The following is a 13,182-nucleotide window of genomic DNA, read 5'->3' as shown; positions in this document are numbered from 1 at the left end:
CTAGTCCCCATCTCCGTCCCTAAGGAGATCACTAATGAGGATACAACTCTGGGTTAGGTCCTCTTCTCACACTTCCTTGCCTTTAAGATAATAGTTCATTTCATTGAATCGGATACCAGCATTCTCTCGGCAAACTCAATTCCACAAGCCTTTGTAACACACCAAGAATGTGCCAGGAAGCGGACTGGGAGCTGCAGACTTTGGAAGGGTGATCAGCTGCAGTCCCTTCTGCATGTGCTTTCACATACTGAGAGGACACAGGAGTGTTATGGATGCTGTGCTGGTAGGGCAAGGATATTTAATAGTGAGTCATAAAGTGGTCCTGGGGGCCTAGGAAGGAAGCTTTAAGGAGCTGAAACAGCCTGGCCATCAGGGAGCTAATCCTGCCCCTTCCTCCCTTCCTCTGTCATGACCTTGTCAGCTCTTGGGGCGAGGCTTCTTCTGAGCTCCTCGTCACTTGTTACTTGGAACAAGTGCTCCCGGCAGTGCTCCTCATGCTGGGATTTGTTATAGGTTTCAGTGTATTTGCAGAATGTTGAAGAATGCAGTCATTCTGCTTCCTGCATCTACTTTGAGTACTCATCAGGGACAAAGAGCTAGCAATCTGTGACCTTGTTCTGGCTTCCTGCTCTTCTCTGGCTTCTAGTACTCACCGTGATGAGCTTGCAGCCATTGTATCTCCACCCGTTTAGATATCTTCCAGTTTTTGTCTCACTGATACACAGGTGAAGGTGATGCTTGTCTTCCTTATATCTCTTTACTTCACTGCTGCCCATAGGAAGGAGAGTATGGGGGTGAGATGTATGGATGGCTGAGTGTACTGTAAGCTGTTTTTTACCTCCTTGGAGCTACATGACCTTTTGGAGATTGCTTCATTTTTTTCCATCTCCTCTTTTAAAGTGTGAGAGCAGTGCCCACCTCAGAGTTTAGTTACAGAGATTGAAGATGTTGGTATTCTAAAGATTCTAAAGGAGGTGGTTGTTTTACTCTGGGTTGTAGATGTTCTGATTTTGAACTAACTCTGGTTTTTTAAAGGTTTGTATATTTTCATCACATTTTTCAGACAATATATTCTGACATATTCTTTCACATTTCCAACCTCTTCCAACTCATCTTCACCTCCATATCTATCAAATTTACGTTTTCTTTCTCCCTCTCTCTCAAAAAAAGAAAAACAAAAAATGAAAGTCAAAAGTAAACAATTTTGTTTTATGTGTATGGCTGTTTGCCTACATGAATGCATGTGAATCACGAGCTTACCTGGTACCCTCAGAGGTCAGAAGAGTTCCACATCTTCTGAAACTGCTGGAAACTGAGCTCAGGTCCTCTGCAAGGGCAACAAGCACTCTTAATGGCTGAGTCATCTTTCTAGTTCCCTTCTCAATTATCGTTGTGTGATATGTATGCATGTACATACATATGTATGTAATATATGTGTGTACATGTTGTGTAAGTAGAAGTTTGATATATTCTGTATGATAGCTTGTGGGAGTGGTTATAATTCTGAGCCTCATGGAAATGCTGTTTGGAGGTGCTTTTAGGCATAGCCAACCTGTGTCCCAGGGTAGCTATGAATGTAAGCCAACAAAAAATTTAAATGTACTTAAAACATTATAAGAGAAGAAGAAGGAGGAGGAAGAAGAAGAGGAGGAGGAGGAGGAGGAGAAAGAAGAAGAGAGAAGAAGAGGAAGGAGGTAGGGTCATAGATTGTAATGCAGTTTTGTGGTTCTCAGTTGAATATCATAGAAAACAATGTTACATCAAAGGTTGAACCCGCCTAAGTCACTTAATCTCTCATATTTTAGTGTGAGTCAGTACCACCAGGAGTGCTCATTGGAACAAACTGTAATTTGTTTCAGTGAGTCTAAGGTGTTGCTAGGAATCAGCATCTCTGGTGAGGCCTCAGATGATGCTAATGCTGATGGGATGCTGGGTGATCACAGGTGGCAGTTTCCTTCCACCAAGGCTGAATTAATAGAACTAGATGAAGTTTATGGAGTTTTCTTTTCACACTCCATAGGCTCCTCTTTCTATCATCTCTCATGGTTAAGTACCTCTTGGGGCATTCACAACCCTCCTAGGACTATGACTATCTGTTGAATGTTCTAGAGATCTGAAGGCTCCATATTATTCCTTTCTGGCCCTTGATTCCACATTGTTGTTTTGGATCTATGCAGATGGAGTTTTCCATACAGAAGTCTTCCTAATTTCTAAAGATTCAGCAACATATTTTTATGTAGATGAGACGAATTTTGTTTTTCTCACATAAAATTGACATTATTATATGTCAAACTGTAGGTTTAAAAGGTTTTATAACTACCACATTGGGGTACAGTCATTTCTTTATACAGCTTAAGAATGTAAAGTCAAGAGATGCCAAGCATGCTATGCTTGTCCATGGTCATTGAGCTGGTTGCTGGAGAAGTTGGACCTCCATTTCTGAAAATTTGGCTTTATAGTCCCCCTTTATCCTAATAGAAGTGCATCTCTAAGCGTGGTCTTCAAACCAGTAGCATTGGTACTTTCTAGAAAGGCAGATTCATAATCCCAATTAGATCTATGAAATGGAACTCTGGGAAGGGATGCAGGACTCTACAGTGCAGTCAACCCTCCAGGCGATTCTAATGCAGCAAGAGTGTGCAAACCAGTGCTCTACACTATGTTCCTGATGCCTCATGTTGCTGGATATGCTCCAGTTTTCAACAGTTTTCTTAAAAGCTCAAGTTCAAGGCTGAACACAGTAATTCTATATAGACTCCAACTCATCCACCACAATGGGGATATTATTGCCACATCTGCTCTGCATATAAATTATATTAAGGAAGCTGAAGTTGATATTATGGCTATCTTTTTCTTTCAGCCATGCACGTCAGTGTTGGCTTATAGCAAATTTACAGTCAGTTAATTTCTTGGTCTTAGAAAACTAATCTCACAGGAACTGCCGTTAAGCTCTGCTGCTCCTATACTTAGCATTAAAAAAAAGTGCCTTCTCATGGACTCTCACATTTTTATTCTTAATAAAATCTATTTAGTTGTTTTGTACCTTGATCTAGCTTTTAAAATAATTTCCAAATAGTCATGTTCATCATGTTTGCTATGAAAATTTATTCTTATTAAAGAAAATACTGAAATTGAAGTGCAGGATAATGAAGAAAAATCAATGCTTTGTCATTAACCAAGCATAACCACTGCGAACTTCTTGATATATTACTTTGATTTATCACCTATATGTAGGCTTTAAAAGACGTTCTTGAACAAGGTTGTATATGTAAATTTAATTCATTTATTTTATTCTAATATTTATGTTGTATTTTTACTGATATAATACAATCTTTACCAAAGAGTTTCATATAGAAATCAATGTATTCCGCTGGTATCTGTATACATGAGTTAAAAATGTTTCTGTAGCGGATTACAGTAGAGTACTTCCAATTGTGTGGTAATGAACATGTTTTGTATATTGTTTTAACCCTAGAACTTTTATTTTTTCATCTGTGGAGCATGCTAGACTTGAACTTGCTATCTAGCAAGGCCATCCTGAATTCTTGATCTTTCTTCTACCACTAGTGTGCTGGGATCACAGGCATGCACAGCAAGTCCTAGCTCCCAGAATTAGTCCTTTAGAATTTGATCTTTAAAAATCTCAAGTATATCACTCAGTGTATCAACTATCAGTTCCATTTATCTATTCTTGATTATTTAGCAAAAATGATAAATATGCATTTTTGGTTATATTGGTGTTCTGGGTTACAATGGGTATGATCACAAAATGTAATTGTAATCAACCCATTTGCTCATACTTTTAGGCACTCCCTTCCAGGTTTATCTAGTGACATAAAAATGCTTTTAGCCAGGACTGCTAGCTTATGTGTGTAATTGTAGCTGCTTAGGATTATGGCAGGGCCAAGGCCAGTCTAGGATATATAGTAAGACATTGTCTCAAAGTAAACAGGATTAGGAATATAGATTAGCAGTACAATGCTTGCCTAGCTTGCTTGAGGCCTTGGGTTCTATCACCAGTACTGAAAACAATACTTTGTGATGTCTGTCTGTCTGTCTGTCTGTCCCTCCATCTGCCCATCTGTCCACCCACCCAATCACTCATCCATCTATCTATCTATCTATCTATCTATCTATCTATCTATCTATCTATCTATCTATCTATCTATCTATCTATCTATCTGCCTAGTCTTTGCATATGGCAGTCAGAGGTTACTGTTGGGTACTTTCCTCAATATCGAATTGCCTTATTTCTTTTAAACACCGTACTCTATTGAACCTGGAATGTAAAAATTGGGTAGACTGTCTGGCTAAGTACCTGTCTGTCTTTATCCATCCTAGTGCTTGGATTACAGGCATATATAACCCCTCCTGGCTTTTACTTGTGTTCTGAGGATCCAAACTCAGGTCCCCATGCTTGCTTAGCAAACATGTAACCAACAGAACCATCCCCCAGCTCAAGATCTTACCATTTTCTAAAGTTATCAAGAGCAACAAATGGACAAGTGCTATTGAAAATCATGGGTAGGCATTTTAGTGGGTATTAATAACATTATTAGATATGTGATTATGTTAAGGTTTGCAACTGGTGATTTTAAAACTCTATCACTCTGCATTTATTAGCTAGAATCTTTCTCTAAAAAGGTTTTTTCCCCTTTGTTAATCACTTGATTAGCCTGACATACAGAAAATCTGCATGAAGGTCTGTCTTTCCCGTGATTAATTTTTACAAGTTGTGCCCTGGAAAGCTCCAGAGGTATCAAAGCATTTACCCCCCTAGCATCGTTATAAACTCAGGAATTTTAAAATGTATTTGATATGCTTAAATTTATTACAATTCTTTTTGAAGTTCACATTGAGCCAACTTGTGACTGTTCCTTTAGGGAATTTTGTTATGACCCCAAATATTTTAGACTGCATCTTTCCTTCCTGGCATGACAAGATATCCTTGTTAATATTAAATTTCTATTAAATTAGTGTCTCAATCAATTCTTTTGCAATGAGCAATATGTTGACTTCTGCGTGGTGGGGGTGGTAGTAAAAGTTCCATTCTAACTGGAAATTCAGAATTCCACTAATTAGGGAAATTGCAAAAACAGTTTGATAAGTGATTTGAATTATCTTTTCGTTTAAAAAGTGCTCTCATATCAATGGGTACACATAGTTAATGGATTTTGAAAACTCACATATTGTTGAATTTTCCTTCTTTTCGTAATGTCACATTCTTAATACTGATGATTAAGAATATAAATAAAGGGGACTGAAGCAGTAGTTTAGAGATTAAGAGCATTCGTTACTTTTTCAGAAGAGTCAGATTCAGTTCCCAGCACTCACATGGAGGCTTACAGCTGCCTGTAACTCTTGTTCCAGGAGTTCTAATACCTTGTTCTGACATTCTTCTTCAGTGCCATGCATGCAAGTATTCATAAACACAATACTCAGAAATAAGAATGGATGTATCTTTTAAAGATGAATATTAGGGGCCGAGAAAGTACCAACAGAACTTCTTGTGAAAGCATGAGGACCTGAATTCAGATCTGAAGCACCCATATAAAAGCTGTATGGCTATAGGCATGTTTGCATATGTTTGCATATGCCTGTAACTCCAGCATTGTGGGATGGAGTCAGACAGAGACAGGTAGTTCACTAGTTGCAACAGTGAGCTTCTGGTTTAATGAAAGTCCCTGTCAAGGCAATATTGCAGAAAGCAATAGAGGAAGACTCCCAACATCTTCTCCTGGCCCCACATGTGTACAAATGGACATATACACTTACATGTGTATATGCTTGAACCCTCTCCTGTGTACATATATGCCACTCCTACAAAACACAGGCACACAAAAATATAAATAAGTTAACTAGTGTTTGATCATGTCATATATTTAAAAAAAAGAATCCTAGTGTCAACCTTGGGCTATGTCTCAGCAGTAGAGTACCTGCCCAGCCTGTATAATACTCGGGATCACTAGCATAGGAAACAACAACAACAACAACAACAACAACAACAACAACAACAACATGATAGTGAACTAATTTGCAGTGTTGAAATATGTGGAGCAAAGATACTATTAAAAGATACCTAGAATCATTGCAGATTCGTCTTCTGCGTCACATGTGTGGCAATATTTTACAGATAGAAGATATGCTATTAATATTCTCAGTGTTCTGACCTATGCACATCTGAATTATTAGTAGCTCAACATTCCCTGAAAAAGGGGAACCTGAGATGATCACCAGTCTGGTACTGAGGCTTGGACAGGAGCTGGCCTATGACCACTAGTCTGGCACTGTGCAGGTCTGGATGGCTAGTAGAACTGGGAGCAAGACAGAGGCTAGAAGAACCCCACCTGGGACTGAGGGCCCCAGGTGGGTGTGGACCCATGACAGACAACCCTTGCATGGGGACACTTGGGGAGGCAGAGTGAGGAGGTAGCCTGAGATGACCCCCAGACTGATGCCATGGGGCCTTGGCAGGGGACTAGCCTCAGACAACCACCAGTCTGCTATCACATAGGCCCCAGAGGTGGAGTGGAGCAGAGCATATTCTAGATTGCCCCTTCCCCAAGCCACAATGCAGGAGCAGGGCATAGCACTTATGAAACCACTCCTGACATGATCCTAGACACTCAGAGACAGCACAAACCAACTAAGGATCAAGTAATTGGCGGAGAAATGAAAGAGGAACAGAAACTGAAGGATGTGGGCTGAATGAAGAGGCAGAACTGAGACTCACTGGTAGTAAAACAGCCTGATGTGAGTAGGTGGTGATGCCACCTGGGACCATGGTGGGGCCCTAGCATGTGCTGCCACTGGGGGCTACATCTGGGTCTGTGGTCCTGCAACAGCAGGGGTCTACTACCATAAAAAAGTCAGGCAGATGCCCCTGATCTGGGGTACCACATGCTGATGTGTAAAGGCTGTGCAGAACTGGCTCCACTCCTCACCTGGCCATCATGGGATAGCAGGCTCTGGGGCCATGGGAAAAGGAGAGCTGTCCCTGTTCCACACTTGCTGCAGCATATGAGAGAGCATGCCCTACACCTCGCCTGGACAGCACAATAGAACTGGCTCTGGATGTGGGTGTTGCTGGTAAGCTGGCTATGAGTGTGGGACAGCCAGCCTTGCCTTTTGTCTGCTGGGCTGTGGCACAAATGAGGGAGACACCCTCCTCCTCTCTCTTGTCTTTAGCCATCTATGGCAAGCAGGAGAGCTGGCCCTGGGGTCATGAGAGTGGGAGACTGGCTATGTCCTTCATCTGCTGTAACACTTGGCAGAGTGGGCCCTGCACCTTACCTGGGTAGCAGGGTAGAGCTGACACTGGTAGCAGGTATTGCTGGTGGGCCAGCCCCAAGGGCATGAAAGTGTGATAGCTAGCATCCTGACCATCTCTGATCCTTCTGGCCCAGACCAGGGCTTTGAATTAGTCCACCCCAACATCTACGCCATCTATAAACTACTGGAGTCCATGAAAGAGTGGGTCCTACAGACTCAGTACTACAGAATCTTCATGACTCAGGGTACCAACAGGATATCTAAGAGGAGTTGCAGTGAGGTTCCAGTATTGATAGAGTAGAAGAGGCTTCATTCCAAAGTCTAAATCTTGACTTCTGGCCTAAGTCCCTTCCTTCATTCTTCTTTTGCTATCAGGCTGCTTTTCCCTTTCATATGTGAGTTTCTGTCAGAAATGGATTTGCTGTCACACTCTCAGTCTGCCGTTAGCCAGCTATGCCCATGATCTGGTGGTATAGTTTTTGCAATAAACATTTGCAAGCAAAGAAGTGTAGACAAAAGGTTGTACTGTGGGCACTGTGCCACAATACTGTTTATGCAATGATAATTTTTTTCTCTGTTAAGGGGAGGTTGTAAAAGTGGAAGGCTAGTACAAGGGGAGAGGGGATGGAAGGGATTGGGTGCATGACGTGAAATTCACAAAGAACCAATAAAAAGTTGAGATCTTAAAAAATGAAACATGGACTAGTAAGTACTTAAAATTTTAACCACACCAGATAAGCAAGCACCACCGGTTTAAATGTGTACTGTAAAAAGCATTTAGGTTTTAGTGTATATTGAGATTATTTTGGATTGAGGAACTGGTTGGTTATAGGACTTTGAAAGGGTTGAGATATGCTACAATTGCCTTAGGTATCATTTTAGAGGTTAAAGCAGAGGGCTGCTTTTTCATAATTTTGTAGAATTTTATTACTTTTCTTAGTCATATGGGCAGGGGAGCTTGATGACTTAAAACTTTTTTTTTTCGGGTTGGGGATTTAGCTCAGCGGTAGAGCGCCTGCCTAGCGAGCGCAAGGCCCTGGGTTCAGTCCCCAGCTCCAAAAAAAAAAAAAAAAAAAAAAACCTTTTTTTTTCTATTGGTCCAGATTCAAGTTGACTAAGTGACAATTTAAAAATACATGTTGAATTTGGTTGGGCTTACTAATAGAATCAGATTTGATGTTTGAGTTTTAATTTCATGGGAAAAAAAAAGTTGTTAGAAATGTTTTGAGTTTAGATTTTGTGGCATTCCTTCCCTTTAGCCCAGGATGAAACTAATAGCCCACGATGCATCTGTTTATCTGCTATCTCTAAGGCTGCTGCTGTCGGCTGCTCCCTTGTTATCTAGCTGCTGGTCCTGCTCAGTCAGTTGTACAGGAATGTCAGTTCCATTAATAACCCAAGGGCCAGGCAAGCAGATAGTGGAAAATGGGTGAAGAGAGAGAAATTTTATTTAACCTGTCTTCTGAGTTGTCATTTTCTAGATTCCAGCATAGCTGGCTAACGGCAGACTGAGAGTATGACAGCAAATCCATTTCTGACAGAAACTCACATATGAAAGGGAGAAGCAGCCTGATAGCAAAAGAAAAATGAATGAAGGAACTTAGGCCAGAAGTCAAGATTTAGAGTTGGAAAGGTCCCAAAAAGCCATGCTAGGAAGAAACGATGTAATCAAACTATTCGGACAAGAGCACTGACAACTTTGCCAAAATAGATTTTGTGTTGACTTTAAATATTATCATTCCATTTTGGATTTATTTATTTATGTATTTATATATTATTTATTTATTTATTTATCTATTTATTTATTTATTTATTGTATATATATTCACTGTTGACACACCAGAAGAGGGTATCTGATCCTGTTACAAGATGGTAGTGATCCACCATGTGGTTGCTGGGAATTGAACTCAGGACCTCTGGAGGAGCACTCAGTGCTCTTAACCGCTGAGTCATCTTTCCAGCCCAAATATTGTCATTCTTAATGTTTCAAATATTCCTTTTTATAAGAAGTGTGTGTTTATGGAAGAATTAATTCCTTATTTTAGCGAGTTGGTGTTTTGGTTATGGGTTAGTCAATGATGAAAAGGAATCGATGAACCCTTAATGTGGAACAACTCAGCTACTGCAGTTGTCTATCTCTTGGCTATTGTTTGTTTCCTTACAAACCATGTCAACTGTATTGTATTACTTCTCTCGAATCTGTTTGTTAGCTGGGATCAGCGGGGAGGCTCTTCTATTGGTCTTATCATGAGTCTCTCATGTAGGTGAAGTCAGATGACAATTGTGGATGAAAGTCCATTGGGGCAACTTCACATACATCTCTTTGTTCATTATGTCTTTCTCCACAGGGTAGTTAGGGGAGCAAAAAGGAGGGCGGATATGCTGTGAGTCCTCTTAATGTCTGAGCTCAGAAGTCCCTAAATATTTCTTATGATACCTTCTCTTGGTTAAAGTCAACTACAGGGCTACCTCTTAATCAAAACAAGTTGAAAAAGATTGAATCTCTTGGAGTGCAGAGGAGCGGGATCACACAGAAAGGACAGAGTTGTTGGTACTCTCATGGGAAAGACTAACTTACATTTTTGCATTCTTTCCAGCTCTTCTTTAGATTTAGTTTTTTCTTAACTGTTTTAGAGAATTATGAACTAAGTTTGCCATCTCCCTTTGGCCACTGCTCAGTGAATATCATTAAAAATTTTAAATGTTTTGTTCCAGGGGCCTCGGACTGGCCTGTGTATGCCCCTGGTTGATGGCTCAGTCTCTGGGAGCTCCCTGGGTGGGTGGGGGGGCCTGAAAGGGGGGCAACAATGGGAATGTAAATAAAATAATAAAAGGTGAAAAAATTTAAAGGTTGTAATTATTTGTAATTGAAAATAATTACATATATGGGATATAACGTGATTTTGATTTATATATACATGATATAAAGAATCGGTCCACTTAATTAACATATATGCCATCCTACCATGTTATGTTTTTCAGTTAAGAACATTAAATATCTATTCTTTTTATAATCATATTTTCTTTTATTATATATAACATATTAAATATAATAATTAGCATATAATATATTAAATATATAATATATTTTATGATATTATAATTTTGGGGGGAAGAAAGGGTTCATTTGGCTCACACTTTCATGTTACAGTCTATCACGAAGACAGTCAGGACAGGAACTCAAACAAGGCACAAACCTAGCTGCAGGAGCCAATGCAGACTCCATGGAGTGGTGCTGCTTACTGGCTTTCTCATCATGGCCTGCTTACTCAGCCTGCTTTCTTTTATTTTCTCCATCTTTATTAACCTGGGTATTTCTTATTTACATTTCAACTGTTATTCCCTTTCCCGGTTTCCTCTATTTTATGATATTATAATTTAATTAGACTATTTCCCTTCTCTTTCTGCCCTCTAAGCCCTCCCATATATCTTCCCTTGCTTTTTGCAAATTCCTGGCCTATTTTTTCATTCGCTGCTGTTACATGAATGTATGTATGTGTATATATATATATATATATATATATATATATATATATATATATATATTTCTAACTCACTTTAAAGTATGTTGCTTGTATGCATATTTTTAGGATTGTCCATTTGATATGTCCAATTGGTATGCTTTTCCCAGGAGAAGACTATTTCTCCTGCTTTCAGCATTCTTCAGTTGCACGTGGTTCCTTGTTTAGGGTCGAAGCCTCATGGACTTTGCCATGATCACCTTGCCATATCTATTGCTGTTGTCCCTGTTCAGCTCAGATTTAGGCAGTTCTGATGGTGAGACATTATGTGTGTAGCTTCTGGCATTACTAGGAGACACATTCTCATGACAAATTCTCTGATCCTCAGACCTTTACAATCTTTCCGTCCTCTCTCCCACAATATTCCCTAAGCTTCGCGTACAGGGAATATTTTTTAGATGTATTCATTGGGACTGTGATCTACAGCTCTGCATTTTAATTGCTTGTTTTTTTTTTGTAATGGTTTCCATCTATTGCAAAGAGAGGTTTCCTTGATGAGGGATGGGAACTACACTTATTTGTGGTATTAGGACAAATGTTTGCATTGTTGTTAGGTATCATGCTGTTTTTTAATGTGGCAGTTATGGTTTCTCCTCCAATAACCATGCTTTCAATAGCCCTGGGTAGTTGGCTAGGTTTCCAGTAGCAGGTATGGTTTCCCTCTTGTTTCCCAATTGGAAAGATGTTGGTTACCTCCAAGATAGGCATTCCACTACTGTACCCTAAAGGCTCTCTTGCCATGCCAGTCCTTGTTATGCCTCATAGGTATCATTGCTGGTAGGACTATAGATTACCTTCACCCTTTGGAGCTCCCATGCTGCCATCTGGTACCGTGAAATCTAGTTCTCAGGGATGAGGCATTTTGGTCAGTTCCCTCTCTGGCGTCTCTGATCCCTGATTCTGAAGTGCATGGTGTATGTAGAAATAGGGATTTACTTTCCACCTTTAGGAGGCAACCAGGGACAGTAAAAATATGATGTATGTTTTGGGAGTCGCTTGGACAACCCTGACCAATGACTCTAAAGAGGGATTCTCATGTCTGGTATTTTTTTAAGGTGGTCTTTGGCTCTTGGAGGAAGATTTGTCAGCCCAAACTAGAAAAATTAATTTAAACTATATCTGTATTTATATACATATGTATTATGTTTTTGGAAAAGATAAATAGTAAATAGTATGACTCCTTATGACTTTTTAAGATGTCCTTATTGTTCTTTTACCATCCTTTTCTGTATTTACCATCCCCATCCCTCTCCAAAGGTGCCCTCCATTTCTTATTTCTCCAATCAGATCACTCATACTCAACTATTCCCCTTTATTCTCTTTCACCTATCTTCTATATTTACTTTCATCCCAAATCTATTCTCTTAGCAATTTTGAAATATCTGTGGCTGCCATCACCATACCTTCTACTCCTCTATTCTAATGGACCCTTTGAATCCTCTGATGTAAATGTTTCCCACCTCCTCAGCTTTTAGCAGCAATCTTTCTCTTCTGTGTTTATAGGAGATCAATTTTTTTTAGAGTCTTTATGTAAGGAGGATTATAGAATACTTGTCTTTCTGTGTTTGGCTCATTTTACCTGGAATTTCTTTCTTAAGTTCTTGTTTGTCTGTCATATTTTCACCATCAAATGAATTTATTATTATTATTATTATTATTATTATTAGCTCAGCCAATGTATACATTAACTGTCAGAGTATTGGATTAAATCTAGTTATTGCTGAATTGTGATGAGGAAAGAGGCATCCTCCAGACCCATGAGGATCATACAATTAAAATGTCCTTCTGGTTTTAGGATCCACACCTAGAATAGTCCTCAGTGGCTGACGTCATTTTAGTAGATCACTTATTTATCCAAATTTCCACTTTTAGGTCCTTAGGAAATAAAGCTAAATTTCAGTATACCCATCACTGACTGGCACCTCTATTTTATACACAAGGCCTGTCAGTATAGGAAAAAGGTCATGTTACACTGTGTTCTTGCTTAACTAGAAAGAAGAGGAGTGAGCCTGCAGCTTTTGGTGTAGTCCTGTGCTCCCAGCACTGGCAGTTATAGGGCAAGTGAATGAGAGCCTCCAGACAGTGATTTGTAAGGATTAGAGCTAATGAGCACAACGAACCTGTCCTGAGCAGAGTAAAGCCAAGGACAGCAGTAAGGTGATGTCCTTTAGGGCCCCAGACTAGATCCTTTTTTCAGTTCCAATGTTAGGTTATAAAGCTAATTTCCAAGTTTACGGAGCCATTTCGTTTGTTCTTCCAGGCTTTTGAAAATGAAAGTTAAGGTTTGGCAAACTGATTTGTAATAGATCACGTGAGTCATGTTTTAATGAGGTCCTATGAGTTATTCTGAGCCATTTCCAAAATCTGATCCCAATCCAAAATAAGCTTA

General features: G+C 39.7%; 1 protein-coding gene and 1 non-coding gene across 2 annotated transcripts in view; both read left to right on the top strand.

The window, feature by feature from the left end:
* Phex (phosphate regulating endopeptidase homolog X-linked) overlaps positions 1-13,182 on the top strand; it is a 202,065-nt gene that overhangs the window by 94,927 nt on the left and 93,956 nt on the right. The gene's annotated exons all lie outside the window — the stretch shown is intronic.
* On the top strand, positions 6,073-6,204 carry LOC116889520. Its single transcript, XR_004386462.1, has one exon. It is a non-coding gene; the product is annotated as a small nucleolar RNA SNORA17 (small nucleolar RNA).

This window comes from Rattus rattus, chromosome X, assembly GCF_011064425.1.
Source record: "Rattus rattus isolate New Zealand chromosome X, Rrattus_CSIRO_v1, whole genome shotgun sequence".
Lineage (NCBI taxonomy): Eukaryota > Metazoa > Chordata > Mammalia > Rodentia > Muridae > Rattus > Rattus rattus.
This window is presented reverse-complemented; position numbering and strand designations above follow the sequence as displayed.